Source organism: Rhineura floridana, chromosome 15 (genome assembly GCF_030035675.1).
Source record: "Rhineura floridana isolate rRhiFlo1 chromosome 15, rRhiFlo1.hap2, whole genome shotgun sequence".
Classification (NCBI taxonomy): domain Eukaryota; kingdom Metazoa; phylum Chordata; class Lepidosauria; order Squamata; family Rhineuridae; genus Rhineura; species Rhineura floridana.
In genome coordinates, this window is record NC_084494.1 from 32569173 (window position 1) to 32594178 (window position 25006).

At 43.2% G+C, this 25006-nt stretch overlaps 1 protein-coding gene across 4 annotated transcripts in view; it reads right to left on the reverse strand.

Moving 5' to 3' along the window:
• LOC133370523 (galectin-4-like) overlaps positions 1-25006 on the reverse strand; it is a 59156-nt gene that overhangs the window by 16058 nt on the left and 18092 nt on the right. The window contains exon 1 of one of the 4 annotated variants that reach the window (XM_061596964.1): positions 6204-6260. The exons of 2 other annotated variants lie outside the window; for them this stretch is intronic. The gene's annotated coding sequence lies outside the window, so the exon portion shown is untranslated. Of the gene's footprint in view, positions 1-5877; positions 5898-6203; positions 6261-25006 lie in introns of those variants that run through there. One more of the 4 variants, XM_061596965.1, reaches the window with a different exon arrangement.

A 25006-nucleotide genomic window follows, 5' to 3' on the forward strand; every position in this document is an offset into this window, starting at 1 on the left:
AAAAGCCTGATGAAAAAGAAAAGTTTCAACTGCATTCCTGAATTCAAGCAGTGAACAAGCCGCAAGAATCTTCGAGGGGTGAGAATTCTGACAAGGGTGAAGCACCTTGGACAGCTCCTTGACAGTTCGGACTAAAACCCAGAGTGGATTCCACTGCCCCACTGACATGGAGCCACCACTGATTGTCACATGATGAATACCTGAAAGGATGGCAAGAAGGGCCTCTATGGAGGATTTTGCTTCTCAGGCAGGATTATGGAGGGAGGGAGTCCTTCAGGTAATCCGGTCCGAAGTCATTTTTGGGCATTATGGGTCAAAACAGGTCCATAGAATTGCATTCAAAAACAAGTAAGTAGCCAATGCAGCTGGGAAAATAGCGCACTAACATGAGCCCTATTTTTTTTAATTGGTTGATTTAATCAATTTCTAGACTGCTCACTATAAAGAATTTCAAAGCACTTTGTGATGCTAAGAATTAAAACATAAAACATACATTAAAAAAATATTATGTACCAATGTCACCATCTGAGAGATATCCAAATTCTCAAAATACTGAGCAATATGATCAAGTATCAGCAGCCAAGGAATGCCTGAACAAAAAGATGTAAGAACATAAGAAGAGTCTATCTAGTCCAGCAGCCTGTTCTCGCAGTGGCCACCCAGATTTCTTCCTTTTTTTTATTTCTATACTGGTGTTTCATTTAAAAATATCAAAGCGGTTTACAACACGTTAAAAGCAAAACAAAAAAAAACAGAGTAAAAACATTAAAAATACAAAAAAACCAAGGGTCAACTATTGCAAAAAGGAATCTTGATTGTGTGCATAAGCCTGCTGGAATAGAAAGGTTTTCAGCAGATGCCTATGGGAAGCCCACAAGCAGGACCTGGGTACAACAATGCTCTCCCCACTTGTGATTCCCAGCCACTGGCTTCTAAAGAAGTGTTTAACCAGGCTACAATTGGTGCCTCCCTGATAACAAGAGAAGAGCATTCCAGAGGGCAGATGCCACCACAAAGAAGGCTTGTTGCTCTATTGCAATGGCAATCAGGAGGTCATGGCACAACCACGATTTCCTCTGATAATGCTAATGATTGAACACGTCTATACAGGGGAAGGTAGTCCATCAGGTAACCTGGTCCCATGTTGTCACAGACTTTATATGTTTATAAGAAGACCTTGAACATGGCTTGGTATATATCCCATCACCTACCCTGTAAGAAACCCGGCTATAGCATTCGAAACCAATTGAAAAATCCAAATAGTCTTCAAAGGCAGAGCGTATTTCAAAAGTCAAGACAAGAGGCATGGATCATCACATGGGTCATCATAGCCAAATCAGAAGATTCCACAAGGAGATGCAGCTGATGCACAAATCTTAATTGTGTAAAGGTACTCCTGGCTACAGCCAAAGCCTGAAAATCCAGGTGTAAGGCTGGAGCAGTCAAACCATGTGTGTCTCCAAACTAGTACCAAAATCCCCAGCAAACACCTTGTGCTGACAAGCCCAGAACCACCCCCAAAATAAGCCCTCTGCTGGATGAAACAAAAGCCTGTGTTTGTTTGGGGTTTGGCCTTAATGCACTGCAGCCAATTACTGACTGCGCAAGGAGCATTCTGAAATGCCATCATTATTGACTCAGAGAAATGTCAGCCTGTGCTATAGTGATTTTTTGCTGGCTTCTCACAAAAGGGCGACTTAACCGATTAGCTGAATGTCCTGGCTCTTTGCACTAAGATACAAGTAGGGCCAACCCTACCATTGGGCAGAGTGAGGAGCTGGCTCCAAGTGGCAGATGCTAGTAGGGGGTCAGGTGCAGCAGAAAGGTATTGGAGGGCAAAGCTACGTGTGCCACACAGCCTGCTCACTGCAGTCCCTGAGCTAACCTGCTGCACTCGGGTGAATGGAGGACACTGTCCTGTTGCCAGCACTGAAGTAAGATTCAGCTGCAGTTCTACCAGCTTCCATACATGGAATAGGAGGGGGACACCATCTTGTCCACCTCAGGCAGCAAAATGTTTTGACAAGCACACTCCTGTTCTCCCTTCCAGGATGCCCCAGTCTAGTATAAATTGTCAAGTTGAACTGTCCTGTAAGTACCATGAGGCATTCTAAAATAATGGCTGGCTCAAGAAAATGATCTTTCACAAACAGCGCAGATGAGTCTGGCCACAACCCCACAGTTCCAGGTGGGGCCTGAGCAAAGATGTGAGGCCCAGGCAACATATCCACACTGGCTGCACCTCTAAAGAACCACTTCTGCCTTTCAGTCCTCTAGTCGGAAACAAGCATTTGTCATAAAAATATTGTCCTGTTCTGGTTGTCTGAGGAAAGGGATAATGGTTAGACCCTTTCAGCAAATCTCACTTTGCCATGAAGTGTTTAGTTAGCCAGTGGTGATGGACGCTTCCCAATCCAAACAGGAAATGAAAGAGGCTTGCAATAAAAGCTATAACGACACTGATAATCCAGGCAGGTCCCAGCCCAGTAGCCATAGTACCACACCAGTCATCCACAGGACAAACAATGTTGCAAGATAAACAAAGTTGAAGGGACTTCAGGTTTTAAAGAAACAGAAGGAAATCAAGAAACCACTCTGTCTTCGTGGATCTTTCTCTGTCCATTGCAGAGAAGCAAAACTCCAAAGATGTGCTATGGTTTGGATCTGCTTAGCCTTGGGGTGCACAAATTAGAGGAGGCTTTGAGGGCTTTTAATGAGTCCCAGCTATAAGATTTGCAGGCTACCTTGACAAGGAACCTTCAGCCAGCCCCTTAACCTGGAATAGGCAATATGCCTCTGAATACCAGCTGTTGGAAATCACAAGTAGGGAGACTGCTGGTGTGCTCATGTCCTGTTTATGGGCTTCCCATGGGCATCTGGTTGGCCACTGTGATAACAGGGTGCTGGACTAGATGAGCCACTGGCCTGATCCAGGAGGGCATTTCTTATGAGGAAGGATGTGCAAACTGAAATTCGCTCACATACTGCCTTTGCCCTTTTTGCTCTGTCCAAAGTAAAAACAGCAGATCACAATGTCCAAGCCAAGGCTCAACCTTGTCAATAATTGGACGTGGCCCTTATAAAAGGCCAGAAGGGGGGACTTCTTCTTGGGCATGCTAAATAAGGCACCCCAGAAAGTGCGTCACATTGCCACAGTTTGTTGCAGTGACTGGAAAGACCTTTTAAATTTAGCATTTTTTTAAAAGGTGTGGGGTTTTTTTGTAGTTGTTGTTAAATTCTAAGTTTAAAAAGCCTTTCTAGCGTTGGTGGCACAAGCATTTTCCTGACTCTGAAGAAGGATCTGGCTTTGAAGAAAGGACCCCTCTTCAGCAGTGGAGAAGCCTCCGCCACCACTATCATAGCACCAAAGATTTTTTTAAAAAGAGAGAGAGCAAAGGGAGATTGTACGGCTGCTGCTGCAAAGAAAAGGATAGGGACACGGGGGGCTGGCAGCTGATGGGGGTTCTAGTGGTGGCAGGGGCATTGGCAGCTGCAGGGCCCATCAGCCAGTCTGTGCCAAGGTTCCCCTGAAGTTTGGCACTGCCCCAACCGATGTTAAACTCTTGCCAATGACACATTTGTAATATCTGAATGATCCATTTGCAATAGTAAGCCTCCATCTGGAAGCACCCAAAATATCTGGCTCTACTGGAAGAATAAGAGAAACTTACATGCATACCGGAGTTATTAACTCTCTGTCACAAAGTAATTTGGGGGTGAATTCCAGAGAGGCGGCCCCTTTAGTCTGTTACAGCAAAAATATTGTGGCACCTCAAAAGATTAACAGGTTTCTTCAACAAGTGGTTTACTTATTAGCCTGCCCTTCACCTCAGTGGATCCCAGAGTGGGGTGCAAAATACAGACTGGAAAAAAACAGCATAAAACAAAAATACAAATAATAAAAAGCCAGTTTAAACAACAAGAGCAGCTAAAATCAAAATTAAGATGCTGAAAATGTCTGAGCAAATAAGTCTTTACTTGGCGCTGAAATGTTTAAAGTGTTGATGCCAGGCACCCTTGCAAGGGGAGGATATTCCACAAGCAAGGCCCTTCTACAGAGAAGTTGCTTTCTTGCCTCACCACATGACGTACCTATGCCATCAGTGGAACGCAAAGAAGACCTTCCTCTAAAGGTCATATGGCATGAACGTGGTAGTATAGGGAGAGGCATTCCTTACTATGCCATAATCAGTTCTGGATAGTCTTTACAATGCCGCAAGATTGCTGTTTACATCTTAGGGATGTAATTACCTTTCCAGTTATCCATCCCTTGAGAATTCAATTTGTGCTTTAACTTCCATTTGAATTCCAAACAGATAGGCTTGTTTGTATTCTAAACTGGAAGGACCAGTGATAGCATCATAACATTCAGATAGTACATTTCTGTCATTGGCAAGAGTTTAACAATGATATGTAGCAATGTAGTGGTTAGAGTGTTGGACTAGGACCTGGGAGACTGGGGTTCAAATCTCCATTCAGCCATGAAGCACACTGGGTGACCTTGGGCCAGTCATTGCCTCTCGGCCTAACCTACCTCACAGGGTTGTTGTGGGGATCAAATTAGGAGGGGGAGAACCATGTATGCCACTTTGGGCTCCTTGGAGGAAAGGTGGGGTATAAATGCAATATTGTAATAAATTAAATAAATAAAAATGATGATGAGATGGAGACCATAGCAGAATGGCATCATGGACGTTTTTATTTATTTATTTATTATTTGATTTATACCCCGCCCTTCCTCCCGGCAGGAGCCCAGGGAAGCAAACAAAAGCACTAAAAACTTTAAAACATCATAAAAACAAACTTTAAAACACATTAAAACAAAAACATCTTTAAAAAAGTTTCTTTAAAAAGCTTTCAAAACATCTTCTAAGATTAGGTTAAAGCAATAACTTCCTGGGCCAACCTCTGTTGGTGAAGAAATTGAGAAGTATGAAAACAGGTGCGGTGAACTAAGTAGCTTAAATCTGTGTTTTCCATTCATACCACCCACAGTAATGTACATATTCCAGTCTAGTCAGGTAGATAAAAACTCAACAAGCCTTCACCACATGAAAGAGGCACGAACCAGAGAGTTGCAACTTAAAAACTGCTATCTACTTTGCTCTTATGCAGTGATGCTCTTATTTTATTTTTAAAAATTGTTATGGGGTTTAGGGGCTTTTCCCCCCAAGAACAACTGGAAGTAACAATTAACAGCTACATAACAAAGGGTTCCTCCAGAAAACCTACTTATTGAGTGTTCATCCTGATTTGCTTATACAGAGCTTACACAAAGGTTAAACCATATCCAGCCTTCATTGAGCATTTGTTCTGATATGTTTGAGGGGAGGTTATACAACAATGAGTATTCATTTTGCATTCATTCCGATTTCCTTGTGGAGTGTTTATATGACTTCCCATTAATCATTCATTCATTCCGTACTTTTCAGTGCATTTCCCCATAACTGCAAAAAGTCTGGTATTTGTTTTTTTTAAGTAAATTTGTTACGCTAAGCTAAGAGAGCGCATTCATCCATTTTAACTGCACAAATCTAATTTTCTGGTATGCACTTGAATCCCTCCCACAAAATGCTAACAGTCTGGAGGCACCCAAAGATAGCATTAAAGGGGGAGGAAGAGACATCTGCAGTTGGTCAGAAATTGTGGCCTGCTGACCACTGCTGTTATGTAGCAGTCTGCAAAAGCATGCCAAAAATAGAGAAGGACTGAAGCAAATATCAACAAACCCCAGATGAAACACTGCAACAACACAGTTCCAACCCTCATAGGCAGCACACCCAGTGTCAATCCCACCATTGTGCCATGTGTGGTATGGACAGTAAATGCTACTGTACTCTATACACAGGATGAAGAAAAGGAGAGGTATTTATATACCATTATTGTATGTTGTTCAGGGCTTCACCAGATGGTCTCTTTATTCAGCATTTATCCTAATCCTAATTCTGATTTGTTAATGGGATGATTATATGCAGTGCTTTTTTGGTTAAAACAAAATGAGGTGCTGGTACTTATATATGTGGGGACAGTAAAAAACAAGGTGCTGCTAATCCATAACTGTGAGTTCTGACACACGCACATGCGCACACGCACACACACACACACACACGACCTGGTTATATGACAAGAAGCATTACTCCTGATTTGCTTGCACGGAGTTTATATATCTTATTCCTTTGTTAATAATTTGTTCATCCATCTACCTGTGTGGGTTTCTGCAAGACCTGCTCCCTGCATTTCTGGCTGATTTCCACCTGGCCTGGAAGGGTGGGGCCCTGTCTCTCTCCAGCTACAAAAGCAGCAACTGCTGAAGGGGCCAGAGACCATCTACCTGTGTGGGTTTCTGCAAGACCTGCTCCCTGCATTTCTGGCTGATTTCCACCTGGCCTGGAAGGGTGGGGCCCTGTCTCTCTCCAGCTACAAAAGCAGCGGCTGCTGAAGGGGCCAATGACCATCTACCTGTGTGGGTTTCTGCAAGACCTGCTCCCTGCATTTCTGGCTGATTTCCACCTGGCCTGGAAGGGTGGGGCCCTATCTCTCTCCAGCTACAAAAGCAGCGGCTGCTGAAGGGGCCAAAGACCATCTACCTGTGTGGGTTTCTGCAAGACCTGCTCCCTGCATTTCTGGCTGATTTCCACCTGGCCTGGAAGGGTGGGGCCCTGTCTCTCTCCAGCTACAAAAGCAGCGGCTGCTGGAGGGGCCAGAGACCATCTACCTGTGTGGGTTTCTGCGGGACCTGCCCCTGCATTTCTGGCTAATTTCTATCTGGCCTGGAAGGGTGGGGCCCTGTCTCTCTCCAGCTACAAAAGCAGCAACTGCTGAAGGGGCCAGAAACCGTGTGTGTGTATGTGTGCGTGAACCTGCTGCTCGGGATGTCTATAGACTACTAGGGTTAGTTGTTTTTTAGTTGTTTTGGGGGTCAAGATTTAATTTTGGAGATTCATTTTTGCTGTTATTTGGACTATAGCATATTTTTGTTAAACACTGTTGTGAAGTGTGTGGGGATTGTTTAATTGTATATTTATTGAGATGTTCTCATTAGTTTGTTTATTATTATTGTTTGGCTACTTATATACTGTGTATATTTATATGTTAAAAATAAAAATGCTACTTATTTGCTGGGAAATTGAAGATTTTTATCTAGGCCTTTTTATAAAGTGTTTGCTTCTCTTATTGTGACACATTTAGATGTTTTTTCTTTTCTTTTAATAATGTTATTTGTCATTTAATTTTGAGAATTGCATTATTGTATTTATGCTTTATGATGTGTTATATTCATGTTTTTGTAAGCTGCCTTGAGGGCCTTTTGGCCATAAGGCGGGATATAAATTTAATAAATAAAATAAATAAATAAATTCATCCCACACTTTTCAGTAACTTTCTCCATTACTTTCCTAACTGCAAAATGTCTCTATGTGCATGCTTTTTTTTTTTAAAGTAGACATGTTTGATGATAAAGCTATCCATAGTTACTAGCCATGATGGCTATGTCCACAACTGACAGTGGCAGTGTGCCTCTGAATCCCAGTTCCTGAAACCACAGGAGGGGGGCATGCCCTTGCACTCCGGTCCTGCTTGCAGGCTTCCCCCAGGCATCTGGTTGGCCACTGTCAGAACAGGATGCTGGACTAGATGGGCCTTTGGCCTGGTCCAGCAGGCATCTTCTTACGTTCTTGTGTTCTGCTGGGGCGACAAAGCGCTTTAATGCACTTAAGTTGTGTCAACCTAAATTTCCTATATGTGCTTGAATCTCTTCTGCAAAACAGTGACAATCTGGAGACAATCTTAGTTTATATAGATTTGTTTATATAGGTTTGTTTGCTGCCTTATGAAGATCTTTCTTCCCCCTGAAAGGCAGGAAATAAATTTATTAAATAAATAAATAAAGCATTGCTAGGGCTAGACTTGATCAGTATTATTAAGATGTTTGTCACGCTCCTATTCAGAGCTGAGAGCTGACAAACATTTCTGACTCATGTGAAATCCCTGCAATGCCTACTCTGCTTAGCACCACTTCCCCTTTCCCTTCATCACATGTATTCATTAGTTGGGTCAAGGTACATCTGCATCAAAGTGCAGAAGGAGTTTGCTTTCATTTATTAAACTTTTGGGACCTCTCTGCCTATTGACATTGGGCAGGCGCCCTCACTATATTGTTTCAGACACCTCTGGATTTTTTTTTTAATTTCAGGAAGCATACCCAGACATATAATTTAGTTATCTATATTTGTTTTTAAAATTTTTACTTAATGTATACCGCTGAGAGTTTGGGGTTTATGCAGTCTATAAATCTTTATAAAATAAAGAAATAAAATTTCTCTTTCCTTCTTTCTTTGATTCCTTTTATGAATTACTTTCCATAAAATATATTGAAACGATTTCACAGTATAAACATCAACAATAAAAACAGTTTTAAAAAATTCCATATATAAAAACAAAAACAATTACTTGTGTAAAAGAGATTTCATATCCAATACAGATTACAGACCAGGTTAAAGATCTCCACTTAAAAAGACTGACTGAAAAAGGAAGGTCCTTGATAGGCACTGAAAAGACATAGAGACGGCACCCATCTGGTATGTACTGTAATAGGAGGGAGTTCCAAAGGGTAGGTGCCACAACACTAGATATCCGATGCCTACATTATATCGAATGGACTTCCTGATGAGATGGTATTTTCAGGAGGCCCTCTCCTGCAGAGCACAGTGGTTGATTGGACATGTAAAGTGTGAGACAATATTTTAGGTAGGTTTCTGCGTTGATTGCCATTGGCTTCCATGAGCTGAAGTGATAACTTCTGAAGCAAGGAGCCTCTCCTACATGTACGGGCTACCATGCAGTTTAGAACCCTGAATAAAGTAAATAGAGCAAGCTCCGCACTGCAGTAGTTTCCCTCCAACTTGAAGAGGGCAACAATACTGATAATACTGAGTCTGACAATGAAAATCATGTTCTTAAAGGGCTCTTCCTGCCTGGGGAAGGGCTGCAGCTCAGTGGCACAGCAGCTGCTTTGTATGAAGAAGGTTCCAGAGTCAATCCCTAGCAGCTCCAGGTGGGGCTGGGATAGACTCCTGTCTGGAAGCAAAAGCTGAGAGTAGCCATACGCATACCCTGGACTTCAGGAAAGCCGATTTTAATAAACGCAGAACAATGGTAAGTTAGGTTCCATGGCAAGCAACCCTAATGAGAAAAGGAGTGCACGATGGGTGGGAGACAAACTAGTTCAGAGGAGGGCCACGAGGATGATCAGGGGACTGGAAGCAAAGCCCTATAAAGACAGACTGAAAGAATTGGGCATGTTTAGCCTTGAGAAGAGAAGACTGAGAGAAGATATGATAGCACTGTTCAAGTACTTGAAAGGTTGCCACACAGAGGAGGACCAGGATCTCTTCTCGATCACCTCAGAGTGCAGGACACGGAATAATGGGCTCAAGTTACAGGAAGCCAGCTTTCAGCTGAGCATCAGGAAAAACTTCCTAACTGTTAGAGCAGTACAACAGTGGAACTAATTACCTGGGGAGGTGGTGAGCTCTCCATCACTGGAGGCACTCAAGAGGGAGATGGACAGCTACCTGTCCGGGATGCTTTAATTTGGATTCCTGCATTGAGCAGGGGCTTGGACTCAATGGCTTATAGGCCCCTTCCAACTCTATGATTCTGTGATTCTTTGGAAGCCTACAGAGCTGCTGCCAGTCAGTGTAGACAATACTGAGCTAGATGAACCAATGATCTGACTCATTATAAGGCCATTTCCTATGTTCCTAAGAAGGACCACGATAAGGGTGTGTGTGGTGCTAGCACACTCATCCCTACTCTCCCTCACCCAATTCTAATTGCACGGGGTTTTTGAACACCTAAATAGGAACACCCTTTGGTCTGCAAAGATCAAGAAAACCAGAACAGCAGCCTTAAAACAAGAACAAAGTTTAAGAATCTGCTTAAATATATATTGTGCACTGATCTTAGGTATGGGGGAGAAATTAGATCAGATTTAAATGTGAATTATATGTAATTCACAGTTTCCAGAACAATATGAGAACCAAAACACAGCCATCTGTTAAAATTTGTAGTCTCCAAATTCTGCAATACAATCTCCAGCCAAGTAATGGGTACAAAAATGTATATACTGCGATAAAATGGGCATAACAATGCATATATTAATGAAAATAACATACAATACATTATACTAGGGGAAATTGCTTTGCAAAAATGTGTATATTAGGCAAAATTGCATACAAAATGTGTATGCTGGGAGAAATTCTCATCAGGACTTTTTAAAAAACTGATAAGGAAATGTGAGGATTTGAGATTGGAAAAATGACAAATGGAGAGAAACCAAAATGGACAGATTCACTCATCCCTAGCTGATGTTTTGGAGCCTGATCCTCTGCTCTGCCTCCACACCAGAAACTTGGGCAAACATTAGGCTAGATTTGTTTTTAGATGGCTTTGATCCATGAGTCAGGTAGTTGCATGATCCCTTAGGGCTTACACAGGCAACATTTTCCCCGTAGATCCTTTCATGTCATTGTGGCACTGAATCAGAGGTGGATGGGGGTGGGGTGAGGTGTGATATGTTAGGTGTCAACTAGTGTGATGCTTCTGAATCGTGCTCCTGGACTGTCAGCTACACTGGTCCTACCAGTCCCTTATTGGCCATTTTGATCAACTGTCAGGACTTGAGCCCAAAGTAGGACTTGAATTGGTGTGTGTGTGGGTGGGTGTGAGAGATGGGAGAGTCAGGCAGTGTTTCAGCCTGTGCACTTGTGCCACCACTGAGCACCAACAAAGTACTATTAGACAATTAAACACATCGGCAAAAGCCATTTGAACGTCACAGGCCACAGCAGGTCATGTGGCAAACTGTCAGGAAAGCTGCTATTGGACAAGCCCTTATCTCAATGGTGGCCAAACTCTGTGGTAAATGTGTCCCAAACTAGGCAAGCATGACGCATGAGATTACAGCGCTCTAGGATACACTACAGTGTCCAATCCTGTGTTGTTTGGCCTCTAGGTTAGAGAACGGAGGAATGGGTAGAGATGTGAAGGCCCCAAAAACAAAACAAAAATTCAGAAAAAAATTGTGTCTCCCCCCAAAAAAAAAATTGAAAAAACATGGGGGAAAGACCTGTGCGTTTTTAATATATATATGTGTGTGTGTTTTTATTTCCAGGCCTTTCCATCTCTAGGAACAGGCAGCAGCCAACAACACGTTGCAGAAACGTGAGGTGGGAGCATAGATTTGACACCCAGCTGAGGCTCTTCTGCTCCTGCTCAGCTATACCACAAATCTGCACTGACTGTGCCACTTTTGCTGTAGGTTGACAATCCATGCCTTAGCTGCTATAGGTCAGGACCAGAAGTTCAAATGTTTGCCAAACTGAGACCTCTTTAATGAGCATTCATCCTGATTTGTTTATGGATAGATTAAATGACGTTGCATCATTATCCCACACTTTACCATCCCTTTTCTTATCATCAGATCTGAAAAAGTCCAATCTTTGGGGGAAGCGGGTTTGTCTTGCAAGAGCTCCACATCAGCTTTAATTGTACATCATGAATTTGCTGGGATGTGACTGAATTTTACTCAAAAATAGTGACTGTCTGGAAGCACCCTGAGAGAACAAATCAAAGGCCACACTGGGCATTACACTAGAGGCACATGGATCAGTTTTCCATGTTTAAAACATTTATTTTATGAAAAGCAACATCAGAGGCTGCAATCAGGAGAGAAAAGGGGCCGCTTGACCCTTTCTACCATTTGTTCACACAAATGTCTCCCCATACTACTTTTCTCCGTGTGGCTGGAAGGGGAGGGGGGAGGAGATAAAGTGATCCCACATCTTTCCCTTTTAAAGGTGAGAAAGCAGTTGGGGGAGAGGTGGTTTTGAGTGAACAAATGGCAGAAAGGGAAAGGGTTAAGCAGTCCTCTCCCGGCCACTTCTCCATTCTAGACTGGAGCCTCCAAGGCTGCTTTTTTTTTTAGAAAGAAGGAAAAAATGCATACCAAGCTAGAGTTTGATGGCTACATCTCCCATGCTGTGACTAGTTTAACCCTAAAGGGGGAAATATTTCTGTGTGCTGAACTCCTTTGAACTGCAGAGCTTTCCTACAAATTACATCAGCAAACACAAAGTGAACGTCAGCACTTCCTTACTGAGAAGTCCTATGAACAGCAGGTGGCTCTGATTATATAATATGTGCATGTGAAACAGTTCACAGCTTGAGTCATTTGAATATAATACACTCCACACGTCCCCACCTCTGACAGGGCTTATCTCTGTCACTCCTGATCTCCCCACTTGCAACATATCTACTGAGTAGGACCCACAGTTTAGGAGTAAAGCAGGGGTGGGAACAGGATCTGGCTGGGTGTCACCCAATGTCTGTTGGTCAATTTGACAGGGGGGCAGGACTCCCCACATGTCAGTTACCTGATGTCACAATGAAGTCAGAGGAAGTGTTTTTGTTTCCAGACCAGCTTGAAAAATGCTTTGTTTGTGCAGGGATCAACTGCAATCAAACTGCATGGGGAAAGGAAGCAGCATTTGCAGACATCATAGATCAGCCTCTGCAGGCAAAGGAAGTTTTGTTTGTCACCTCATACCCAATGGTGTCTAGGCGACTTACAACAGATTTTAAAACATACAATATACAACAGATTTAAAAACATGTAATATAAAAACTTAAAACCCAAATGAAAACAAAAAGAATGAAGAGAGCACCACATCAAGGGCCAAAGGCCTGAGTGAAAAAAAAAAGGTATTTGCCTGCTGCCTAAAGAAGGATAAAGAAGGCGCCAGGCATGCCTCTCTTGGGAGAGCATTCCATAGCCGGGGGACCACCGCTGAAAAGGCCCATTCTTGTGTTGCCACCTTCTGAGCCTCCCATGGAGGGGCACATAACGAAGGGCCTCTGATGATGGCTGGAGTTTCCAAACTGTCTTCAAAGGCAGCCTCACATATAATACATTGCAGTAGTCTAACCTAGAGGTTACCAGAGCATAGACAACAGAAGTTAGGCTATCCGTGTCTAAATATGGGTGCAGCTGTGTTGCCAGTCAACCTGATGGAAGGCACTCTATGCCACCAAGGCCATTTGAGCCTCAAGAGACAGTACTGGATCCAGGAGTACCCCCAAGCTACATACCTGCCACTTCAGAGGGAATGCAACTCCATCCAGAGTGGGCCACAACCCATCTATCCAGTCTAGAGAACCACCCACTAACAGTGCCTCAGTCTTGTCTGGATTAAGCTTCAGTTTATTGGCTCTCATCCAGCATTACCACGGCAAGACACTGATTTAGCACATCCACGGCTACACCTGCAGATGTAAAGGAGAAGCAGAGCTGTGTGACATCAGCATGTCACTGACAACATACTCCAAAACTCAGGATGACCCCACTCAGTGGTTTCATGTAGATATTAAATAGCATGGGGATAAAACCAAACTCTGCGGGACCCCACATTGAAGGTTCCATTTTGCCAAACAGCATTCCCCAAGCACCACCCTCTGAGAACAACCATCCAAGCAGGACTTGAACCACTGCAAAGCAGTGCCGCCCACCCCCAACTGGACAGGCGTCCCATTAGAATACCATGGACAATGGTATTGAAAGCTGCTGGGAGATCATGGAGAATTAACAGGAACACACTCCCCCATCTCTTCCCCTACTTGGGTGATCATCGTATGTGACCAAGGCAGTTTCTGTGCCAAAACCGGGCCTAACCACCATTGAAATGGATCCAGAAAATTGTTTTCAACCAGGAGAACCCGGATCTGGTCTTCCCCCAGGCACCTGGTTGGCCACTGTGAGAACAGGATGCTGGACTAGATGGGCCACTGGCCTGATCCAGCAGGCTCTTCTTATGTTCTTATGTTCTTAACCATACACTCAAGAACCTTGCCCAAAAAAGGGGATACTTATTTAAATTTTCTGGGTCGAAGGAGGGTTTCTTAAAGAGTGGTCTAACACTGCCTCCTTTAAACCGGCAGGAACCACCCCCTTTCACAAGGAGGCATTAATACCTCCCAGGCCCAGCTCGCTGTCCCCTCTCTGCTAGTTTTTATCAGCCATGAGGGGCAAGGGGCAAGAGCACAGGTAGCTGCCCAGACCGAACCAAGCACCTTGTCCATGTCCCTGAGCCTTACTAACTGGAACTCATCCAACACAACAGGAGAAGACAGTATTTCTGAACACTTTGTGAGACTGGGAAAGTATTTCCCTTTATGCTTCCTTTGCCCATGCTTTGAAACTAGCCGATTCCAGCAGGGCTTGCTGCAAGCATAAATCAGCTGATTGGCACTTACAGCAAACTTTGCTTGCCAAAGAATAATTGGGAACACACTTTAAAGCTTCCGATGGCGCCTTTGCAATCGCTTCTTGCCCCATACTGATATCACATATAATGCCAGGTATGGCAGCAGGTGCGAATGGTTTGGGGGAAATGGCCTTGCGAGTCAAATTAGCACTCCTGCTGAGCCTAATTTGGCCCAGGAGCTTCCAGTTCCACACCACTGTCATAAAGCATATTTGCTATGTATGCAGAAGAGCCAAGATTCCATTCCCAACATCTCCAGCTGATGACTCTCAGTAGCAGAGGCGGAAAGATTGCCTGAGACCTTCATGCCAATCAGGGCTCGATGGAACAGTGGCCTGACTTGGTCTAAGGTGGTCTGATAAGTTTTCTTCTCATAGGCTGTATCCTTCCACAGTTAAGAAAGTTGCCAATTTAATTAAACCCTTAATCCCTATACAGATAAAGTAAGGCCTACTGTTTTAGCTGTTTTATCTGGGAGCTCGATATGCAGCGTCCTCTCAGCTTCCCAGCCGCTCCCGTCTCCCTTCTCTCTTTAACCATTTTAAGATTTTCTTCAGTCATCCATTGAGGTCTTTCTCTCTTTTTAAGTAGAGGTATTGTCTTTTTGAATTCTTCCCTGATAATGTATCTGACTTCACTTCATAGTTCTTCTGGTTCCCTGTCAACTAAGTTTAAAGCTTCAAATCTGTTCCTTATTTGATCTTTATATTCTTCTGGGATGTTATTTAAATTGTATTTTGGCATTTATTTATTATTTGATTTATATCCCACCCTTCCTCCCAGCAGGAGCCCAGGGCAGCATTATGATTGCTGTGTTCTTCTTCTTTAGCTTTAGTCTAATTTTCAATATTAGCAGTTCATGATCTGTACCACAGTCTGCTCCTGGTCTTGTTTTTGCAGAAAGTATGGAACTTCTCCATCTTCTGCTTCCAATTATATAATCCATTTGATTCCTATATTGACCATTTGGTGATGTCCACGTTTACAGTAGTCTTTTCGGTTGCTCAAAAATGTGTTTGCAAGAAACAAATTATTGGCTTCACAGAATTCAATAAGTCTTTCTCCTGCTTCATTTCTATCTCCTAAGCCCCATTTCCACACAATTCCTAGTTCTTCTCGGTTCCTTACTTTTGCATTCCAGTCCCCCATGATTATCAGCACATCTTGTTTTGGTGTGATCAATTTCTTCCTGTACTTCTGCATAAAATCTCACCAATTCCTCTTCTTCTGTGTTTGCCATTGGAGCGTAGACTTGGTTCATAGTTATGTTAATAGGTTTCCCGTTTAATCTCATTCATATAACTAGCTCAGACCTTGCATTATAGCTCCTAATTGCTTTTGCTACATCACTATTAAATACTCACTATTAAAGTAATCCTTAGCCTTTAGTAATCCAGGCACTGATAATCCAGCTAGAGGCAATCTCAGTGATTAACCCTTGATGTCTTCACCCTCCTGCCTTGCCTTTCTTATCTGATGTCTGCAAAAGGCACCCATGCAGTTGGAGGAGCAGGTTAATTGGAGAAACAGATTATCTGGCCGCTGCACTCTCCCAGTGGAGGAGAAAATAATTAATTCCTCCTTGTCAAAAATAAAAATAATTATTTGTTTCACATGCTCCCCACCATTCTGAATTGTGAACATTCTGTGGCAGTGCTACACAGACAGGTTTGGTTACCTTTGGATAAGAGAACAAGGGAGATTTATAATGACCCTGTAGTATTTGCTTTACTTACAAATATTCTAGCAGAGCATAGACAGGAGGCAAACAGGTGGTCCTACAAAACAACAGATACCCTAGGGAGTGACTTGAGCAGCCCCCAAAGGATACACACAAACACATCGTTTCAGCAAACAGCAGCTAGGAATTGAGTTTGCTCGCTCTCTGCCTCTGTCTGTCTGAATTGCCAGTTACTGATTCCCACAAACATATCTACCCTCTCCCCTTACCTAAGGCAGGGGGGATGCCACCTTCCCAAGCTCTGATGAGCACCAGACCATCAAGTCCAGCATTCTGTTCTCACGGTGGCCAACCAGATGCCCTAATGGGAAGCCCACAAGCAGGGCATGAGCTCAACAGCATTCTCCCCACCTGCAATTCCCAGTAACTAGTACTCTTAGGTGTACTACCTCCAACACTGGAGGTTGTATACAGCCATCATATCCAGTAGGCATTGATAGCCTTATCCTCCATGATGGTACTAGAGTCCAGAGCACTTTCGGACTGTAGCACTTTAGGCTGCTGTCAACAGATCACTTGTTTTATGGTCCACTGTGTGAAAAATTCCCTGCAAATAGAATACTATCATAATAGGGAATTTTATGGCATAGAATCTGATGTCTGCTAAGGTTTTTGTTCCTTGTGTGTTTATATGTATTTATATACACAGTTGGTCACATCTTCCGTGTTTCCCTATCAATGGTCTGCAGTGATCCATTCAACTACTTCATTCTGCTACATGCATAGAGCAGGCCTAACATCCCCATTTACAGACACAGCAGCTATGTCTATAAGAGGGTTGTAGTCAACTATGTCCTACTCAAAGTAGACCTATTGTGCAACTATGTCCTACTCAAAGTAGACCCACTGAAATGACTGAAAGTAAGTCAGTCATGTCTGTTAACGTCATTGAGTCTACACTGAGTAGGACTTAGCTGAATACCACCCAGAGAGTCTTGACCAAGGACATATGTTGAGCCACTGGCAGAGGTAAGATTGGAACAGAATCCAAATTCCTTTCCTTTCCATTGGATAACTCTAGCTCAAATACACATAACATAATATGTATACTGCATACATCCATACTACACATGAATTGTTGGGATGTGCTGAATCAAGGATAGTGCCACTTCTTGGTTTTGGCCGTGCATCCAAAGAAGTGCACTCTAGAGGTACAGACATACTTACTGTTGTGCCAGTTCCAGTGCATCTCCACCTCTGTTTTCTGAAAACAGGGGCACACTATACTAGTCAAACTCCACCCCTTTTTACTCTAAAACCTGGCTGAGTGCATTTTTTAAAAAAAAAATCAGCTTCAGACATTTCGCAACTGACCGGTAGATCAACCCGTTGCCCCTCCAGGTGTGGCCAATGGAAATGCTTTGCTGTAAGCTCAGGCAGAGTCAGTGATTGGATTGGCCCACAGTTTGCTGTGGGCAGTCTTGAAAGGTCTGAATACAGCAGTGGGGAAGGGAGGTATGTCCAGCTGAGTGCAGAGCCACTTCAACACGCAGCCAGAAAAACCATTCTCACTGCTTTTGAAAAGACTAGTGTGCCCACAGCTTAGCTCACAAAACATTACCACAAAGAAAAAAGTAAATAAAAGTGATAGTCTTTATAAAGTGCCACAGGATGATTCGCTGATTTTGCTACAACAAAATGCAGCAAAAGAAACTGTTCGGCAGTGAAGCAGCTAGCCCTGCAGCTGGAATGATGAGACGTTCCTAAAATGATGCTTGGGAGTCATTAAGAAATTGATCTCTTAAAATTATTTTATTTTCCTAATGCTATTATGCAGAACGCTATTATGTGTCATTATTGTGCCCATAATCTCTCTTTATCACCTTCTACCTTCCTCTTACATACTCTTCCTACTGGGTACCTACCTACCCATTTCTTAGACACCAGGAGAAGGTTGGTTGGGGAACGTTGACAGCACTGAGTGATTGAGAAAGAGTCTTGGGTTCCTGCATGGGGCCTGGGTGGCAAGAGTGTTGCTGGGTTAATCAACACCCAACATCCTATCTCCATTTGCTGCAATCTGTGTGACAAGGGCAGCCATGTTCTTTTTTATCCAGGCATTTGATGGCGAAAGGGGACTGTTCCTGGCAACCCAAAGATCAACGATGAAATACTATTTTTAACTGTAACTGTGTTTTAGAATGTTTTTAACTGCTTTGAGAATGGTTTTCTTTTTCTTGTTAAATTGTTTTGTTGATATGCTCGCCACACTCTTTTGGAAGTCCCATTGAACTCAATGATGCTTGCTTCCGAGTACACACTATAAATAGGGATGGAAAGGTCTGTCCGTTTTGGTTTTCTCCATTTCTAATTTTTCTAATCATTTCTCAACATTTCTCCAGCAATTTGCAAGGTTTTTTTTTTAATCCTCATGAAAATTCTTCAGCATTTTAATGCGAATTAATACTAAACACATTTCTATGTAATTTTGACCAATGTATACATTTTTGCAAGCAACTTTTCCTAATACAATACATTTTTCTATGTTATTTTCACCAATATATTCATTCTTATGCACATTTTATCAGAATATATGCATTTTTGAAAATATTGTTTGGAGAACTGTATAGCAAAATTTGGTAAGCGCGGATTTTGAAGGAGGGCTGTGTTTCAGTTCCCAGATTGTTTTGGAAAGTGTGAATTTGATAAACTTGGCTTTAAATCAAATCAACCCCCCCCTCCCTAACTGTAAATCAGGCCAATTAGGTAAAAACCAGCTCAGTATAGACTCGTCCTAAAGGAAATATGCCAATTGATCTTTTAAAAACAACTTAGGCATTCAAACATCAGACACACCTTTTTGATGCATCCTTCAATTAAAATGTCTGGGTAAGTAGAATCATGCTAATAAAATTCCAAATGGAGCAGGATTTATCATCAGCTGTTGTCTTTGAATAAATTGCCTTTCATGAAGCTTGCCTCTACATTGCAATTGCTTGCAAATTTGGCCCAATCTGTTAGGATACTCTTACAGAATCCCCACTTTCCAGGGAGTTCAGACCTTTCAGGGCCAGCATCATTGGGGTTTGGCGTTCTGTGGAGGAGGGATCAATGCCATTTTTGTCATCTTTTATTTATTTAGAAATATACAGTGAAGGTAACTAGAATGTGTGAAACGCCACATCTGGCTGGGGGATTGGGGGCCCTGCCAAATTTATTTATTTATTTTATTATTTGATTTATATTCCGCTCTTCTTCCCAGCAGGAGCCCAAATAAAGTTTTGAATAAGGCGAAAAAGAGGAGATTGCTCCTGCCTGTTTCCTAGTCAGTGGAGGCTGCTCCATTAGGGCAAAAAATGGGCACTGCCCTGCCAAGCTCAGTCTGCCTTTAGCCAGCCCCACCCTGCCTGCCTACCTTCTTACTTGCAACTAATGCAGGGGGTGCCACTGTCTGTCAGCTTCTTTCTTTTATTAGTCACTTGCTCAGCATTGCCCTTGTGGAACTCAGCAAGGAGGAGGAAGATGGGGCCACAACCAGAATGCGTTGGCTCTGCCTGTCATTGGCTCGGGTTCCACCTACCTTTGGCCTCCCTGCCTCATCCTACCAGTTCCAGTGGGCACCAGCCACCACTGGAGGGATAATATTTGAAAGGGGAGCAACAGATCTAGGGAATACACAAATGTTGCACAAAAGGCAAAAGGGAGTCACATTGACCCATACGAAAAATCCCAAAATTCACATTAGAGCTTTATTGGGCTGGCCAAGACATTACGAGGGTGTGCCTCAAAGCATCCAAGTTCTACAGAACTCTGAATCAGGTGAGCAAAATGGGAGAGAGGAGGAAGGGGAAATGTCGGCTATTGTTGAAGCCACGGATATCCACTAATTGTGATACAATTAAGTGATTCAATTAAGGTGGAATATGGGAGGAGGATCAAATGAGGAGCTAGTCAGTGCTTTGCATGTTTCAGGCTGCATCTGTGGATGATGGGATAGTTCTAGAGAATTCAAAAGGTTGCATGCTATTTTGTAACATTTTGGTTGGTTTAATAAACGGTTTTCTCAAATTTGGATTTTAGAAATTTCCTAATGTTATCGTCTCTGAGGGTGAGGAATCTGTGGCCCTCCAGAAGTTGTTGGCCTACAATGCCCATTCATCCCCGACCATGACCACTGGCCGTGTTGGCTGGCTGGGGCTGATGGAAGTTGGAGTCCAACATCTGCAGGTCCACAGGTTCCCCACTCCTGACAAGATAAACTGCAAATAGTCTTTGCAATCTGGCTGGTACAAAACAACACCATCCCTGCAAGTTCTGGCTGAACTCTTTCACCCACATTGACTGTTGTGTACTTGCTCGAGGCAATAGGGTGTGCGCGCACACTTCCCTCTGTCGCCTAATCGGAACACACATTTTTAAAACTCAGTTTGTCACATTAGGAAGTGTTAAAGCAACAATGCAAGCTATGGATACCAAATTACAGGTAGTAAAAATGAGTAAAATAATGGATTCTCTTACACCAAAAGTCATTTTTCACATTCAGAATCAGCTCATACCACTTCAGTCTGTTTCCCTGAGTAATTGATGTTCCCAGGATCATTTCAGCTTTACAAGGCCACTTTCTGTTTGAAGAATTAGTTCTGGATATTTGTGGTGCCTTTTAAATAAAAACATATATGTGTTTGTTCGAAGCATTTATATCTGGCCTTTCAACAAAGTCTCCAGGGCAGCTCACATTAACAGAATAACAAAATAAGATTTTTAAAATATAACATAAAATAAAAGCAACAACATCTTGAAATACCTGCTGTAACTCAGGATAATACGCCATGCATCTGATGAAGTAAACTGTAGTAGTCTATGAAAGCTTATGCCATAAATTGGTTAGTCTTTAACATGCCACAAGACTCTTGGATCGCTTCCAGACAACTTGATTATTGAGTGTTCATCCTGATTTGTTTTGCACAAAGTTTGTTATGAGATTAGATGACGCTGGCAATTTATCGAGCATTCATTCTGATTTGCTTGGAGGTCAGACAATGCTACATCAAAGCAAATGTTATCCCACACTAGGGATCAAACAATCTGCCAGTTTTGGTTCTCTCAATTTTTCATTTTTCCAATCTTAAAATCAGTTCTTCACATTTCTGCACTGGTTTGCAATTGTTTTCTATCCTCATAAAAATTCTCCAGTGTTTTAGTGCAAATTTCTCCTAATGAACACATTTTGTATGCAGTTTTGACTAATGTGCACATTTTTGCAAGCAATTTCTCTAATTTAATGCATTTTTGTATGTTATTCTCAATAATATATTCTTTTTTATGCACAGTTGTCTCTAATGTATGTGTTTTTGTAAACATTAGTTGGAAGCTACATCACAAAATTTGACAAAGTGCAAATTTCTAAGGGTGGCTGTGTTTTGTTTCCCATTTTATTTCAGAGAGTGTAAGCCAGTGTGGTGTAGTGGTTAAGGGGTTGGACTACAACCTGGAGAGACCAGGGTTCGAATCCCCACCTAGCCATGAAGCTCACTGGGTGACCCTGGGCCAGTCACTGCCTCTAAGCCTCATGAAAACCCTATTCATAGGGTCGCCATAAGTCGGAATTGATTTGAAGGCAGTACGTTTACATTTTTTAAATTTGATAGATTTAGTTTTAAATGCAAACTGAATTGAATTTCTCCCATATCCCTATCCCACACTTTCCAGTGCATTTCCCTGTCATTTACATTATTGCAAAAAGGCTGATCTTTTGGGGAAGCTGGTTTGTTCCACAAGACCTTCTAATCAACTTTAATTGCAACCTGATTTTCCCAGTATGTGACTGAATCCCACCCCCAAATAGTGATAGGTTGTTGTTTTTAATGCAAGGTTGAGCAGGAAGGGTGAAAAACACAGTCATGCAGTCCTACAATCAAGTTGCACCAGTCAGATTCCCCCAACATCCTAGGGGCTCTTTGCATCGACAAGAATGAACCTCCATGGGAGGTTTGAAGGGTGGCAACACAAGAATGGCCTTTTCAGTGTGGCCCCCAGCTATGGGATGCTCTCCCCAGGGAGGCACACCTGGCGCCATCTTTAAGCAACAGGAAAAAAACCTGTATCTTTTCCCAAGCCTTTGGGCCTCGATGTGTGGGGGTCTTGGCGATTGATGACTTCTTCCAGTGGGGTAGGACCTGTACACCTGCCATTTATTTATATTGATTGTGTTTGTTTTAACTGTTTTTTAATTGTCAGAAGTGTTTTTAGGTTTTATTCACTCTGTTGTTTTTAGCTTGTTCATATAAGTTGCTTTGGATCACCTTGGTGAAAAAAGCAAACAACAATAATAGCATACACCAATACTGAAAGCAATCGTGCAGGTGTGGGGAAACTGTGGCCCTCCAGATAGGGTTACCATCATTTTGTCATTTCAAAAAGAGTACATTTGGCTTCGATAAGTGAAAAGTAAGAGTATGCTGTTGCACCATCTCAAATAGAGTACATGTACTCTTAAAAGAGTACGGTTGGTAACCCTACCTCCAGATGAATGACAAGTCCCATCATCCCTGGCCATTGGCCATGCCTGCTTGGGCTGATGGGAGTTGTAGTTCAGCGACATCTGGAGGGCCACAGGTTCACCACACTTACAATACTGTCACCACCTTCACTGTACATAGATATATAATATAAACTGTGGTCAGCTAAAATGGATTCCCACTCCACTTGTTCCTGGCTGTCCACACCATGCATGTCCCTCAGGTGCTGTGGTCATGCGCCTTTAAGCCTAATTGACTGTGGTAAAACCTCAGGCATCATGTTATGGTGAGGATGAGAACAGAGCTTGTGTCCAGCAGCTGCCCTCAGTGTCAGGAGCCCCATGGAGAATTCCTGGTAAGTGTGGGTCGGACAAGGAAGAACACTGGGATCCCGGGGATGGGCCTAGTGGTCTGCAATGGGGAGGAGGGTGAAACTGAAGAAGACTCCAGTAATTTACCCAGCAACAGCCCTGCCCCTGAGGCACAGGCAGTGGTAGATGAGACTGTAACTGAAGATGAACCTTCCCTCACAATGCCTTTCAGCTCAGTTCCGCCTGTTGGGCTGCCTCTCGATCCACCTCTGGTGTCGGAGGAGTCAGAGAGGTGAGCAGAGGAGGAGACTAGGGAAGAACTGCCCCATCGCCAAGGACACGCTGCCGTCTGTGTCAGTGCGAACAGACTGAACCCACTCTTCATCCCACCCAAGGGAGTGCTCGCTTGTTGGCCCAGTTGTGGTCCGAAAGAGAGTTCCCATGCAGTTAACGTGCCTGTCCCAAGACTATTTAAGTGGTCTTAGGGAGCGTGCCCAATTGTTGCAACGTCGTTGCTTGTGAACCCATGCCTAGAAATGCCTTGTAGGAAATCAGAGACCTGTGTAACCTGTAGTCTGATCTACATACTGCTCTAAAGTTCTTCATTAAAGGTAATGGAAAAAACACATCAGTGTTCCCAAGTCTGGTTCCAAAGGGATGAGTCAGGTCACTCAGCACTGCATGGTAGCAGAGCACAGGCATCTCCGCAGCCCTGGGGAGGAGTAGAACAAGGCTTTTTGTAAGTTTATTGCAAATCTCCCGATAGGGCTAAAATGCTATCCTTCAAGTAATCTCCCCCTACTTTAGTGTGGATCAGCAAAGACCTTCTGCCTATCATGAAATTGGTCTCCTGAGAGGCCACAACGTGCGGCACAACTTCTGTCATCCACCACAACTCTCTTCCCCCAACCTTCCCAATGGCAATTGCCACAGATCATTGGGGTGGGATGGGGCCTTTCTGCCAGCCAGGAGCCTCTTAGTAAATGCCTTTGACCAGTTCCCAACAAGGAAATCACTTTTTCTGTGTCTCCAAAATCAAGGCTGCTAAAACTGTTCCTTTCAGCCCACCCTCCTCACACACACACACACCAGGGCTAGTGGGGTGTGATATAAATTCCTGTGGCTGAGATTATTCACCAGACATCAAAATGCAATTAATTAGAATCCTCTCATATGAGGCTTCTGACTGCCAGGATACACAAGACCTGTTTTGCATAGCTAAAGACCATGTTTACAATAATTGGTTAAATGGAAAAAATGTGAGTGCATTGAGTTTTTTTTTCCTTCTCACACACATCACGTGTACCTCATAGATCAACCCACACAGATAAACATTACTCAGCACCATTTCAGGAACTCACAGGTCTCCGTGTGAAAGTGATCTTTAAGAGCTGGTGGCTTCCTGGTTAAGATTCGGTGCTCTCATCATGGCAGACCAGAGTTGATTCCCAGTCAGGAAGTGACAACTTGGAGAGGGAACGTATTTCATTGGCAGACCACAGGGCCAGCCCATGTCATTTTGCTGCCTGAGGCAAAAGACAAGATGGTGCCCTGACTGATCTTACTTGGCTATGGGATTGCATCTTCCACTGCACCCGAGAGCAGCAGGCTAATTTGGGGATGCACAAGAGGCTTGTAGCACACACAGCTCTACTCTGCAACAGATGGTAATGGCCAAGAGTGCTGTTGCCCACCCCCAGTATTTGCCACCTGAGACAACTGCCTCACTCTGTCTAATGACAGGGCCAGCACTGGGACATCACATATTTCTCATGCAGAATCTCCCAGATTGAGTCCCCCAACATCATATGCGGCAGGACTAGGGAAGACCTCAGCCTGACACTTTGTAGAGCTGCTGCCAGACCGAGTAGTAAAATGGACCCGTGGTGTGATTCATTTTAAGGGCCAAAACCCACATTACAAAGAGTTCCATATATCTTTTCTCCAACTTAAAAAAAGAAACATTATAAAAAGCAACTAGGGGAGATTCCAATCAGGAGTTGAGGAGAGGCAGGCGGAGAGGGAGTCCTTTCCGTTTTCCCAGCCATCCATTCTTCAGTGCCTCCAATTGGTCAGTATTTTGTGGGAGGAATTCAATCGCACACCAAAAATTTAGGTTTGGGCAATTACAGTGGTCTGTCACCCTAGCACAACAAATCCACTTAAAAAAAAGAT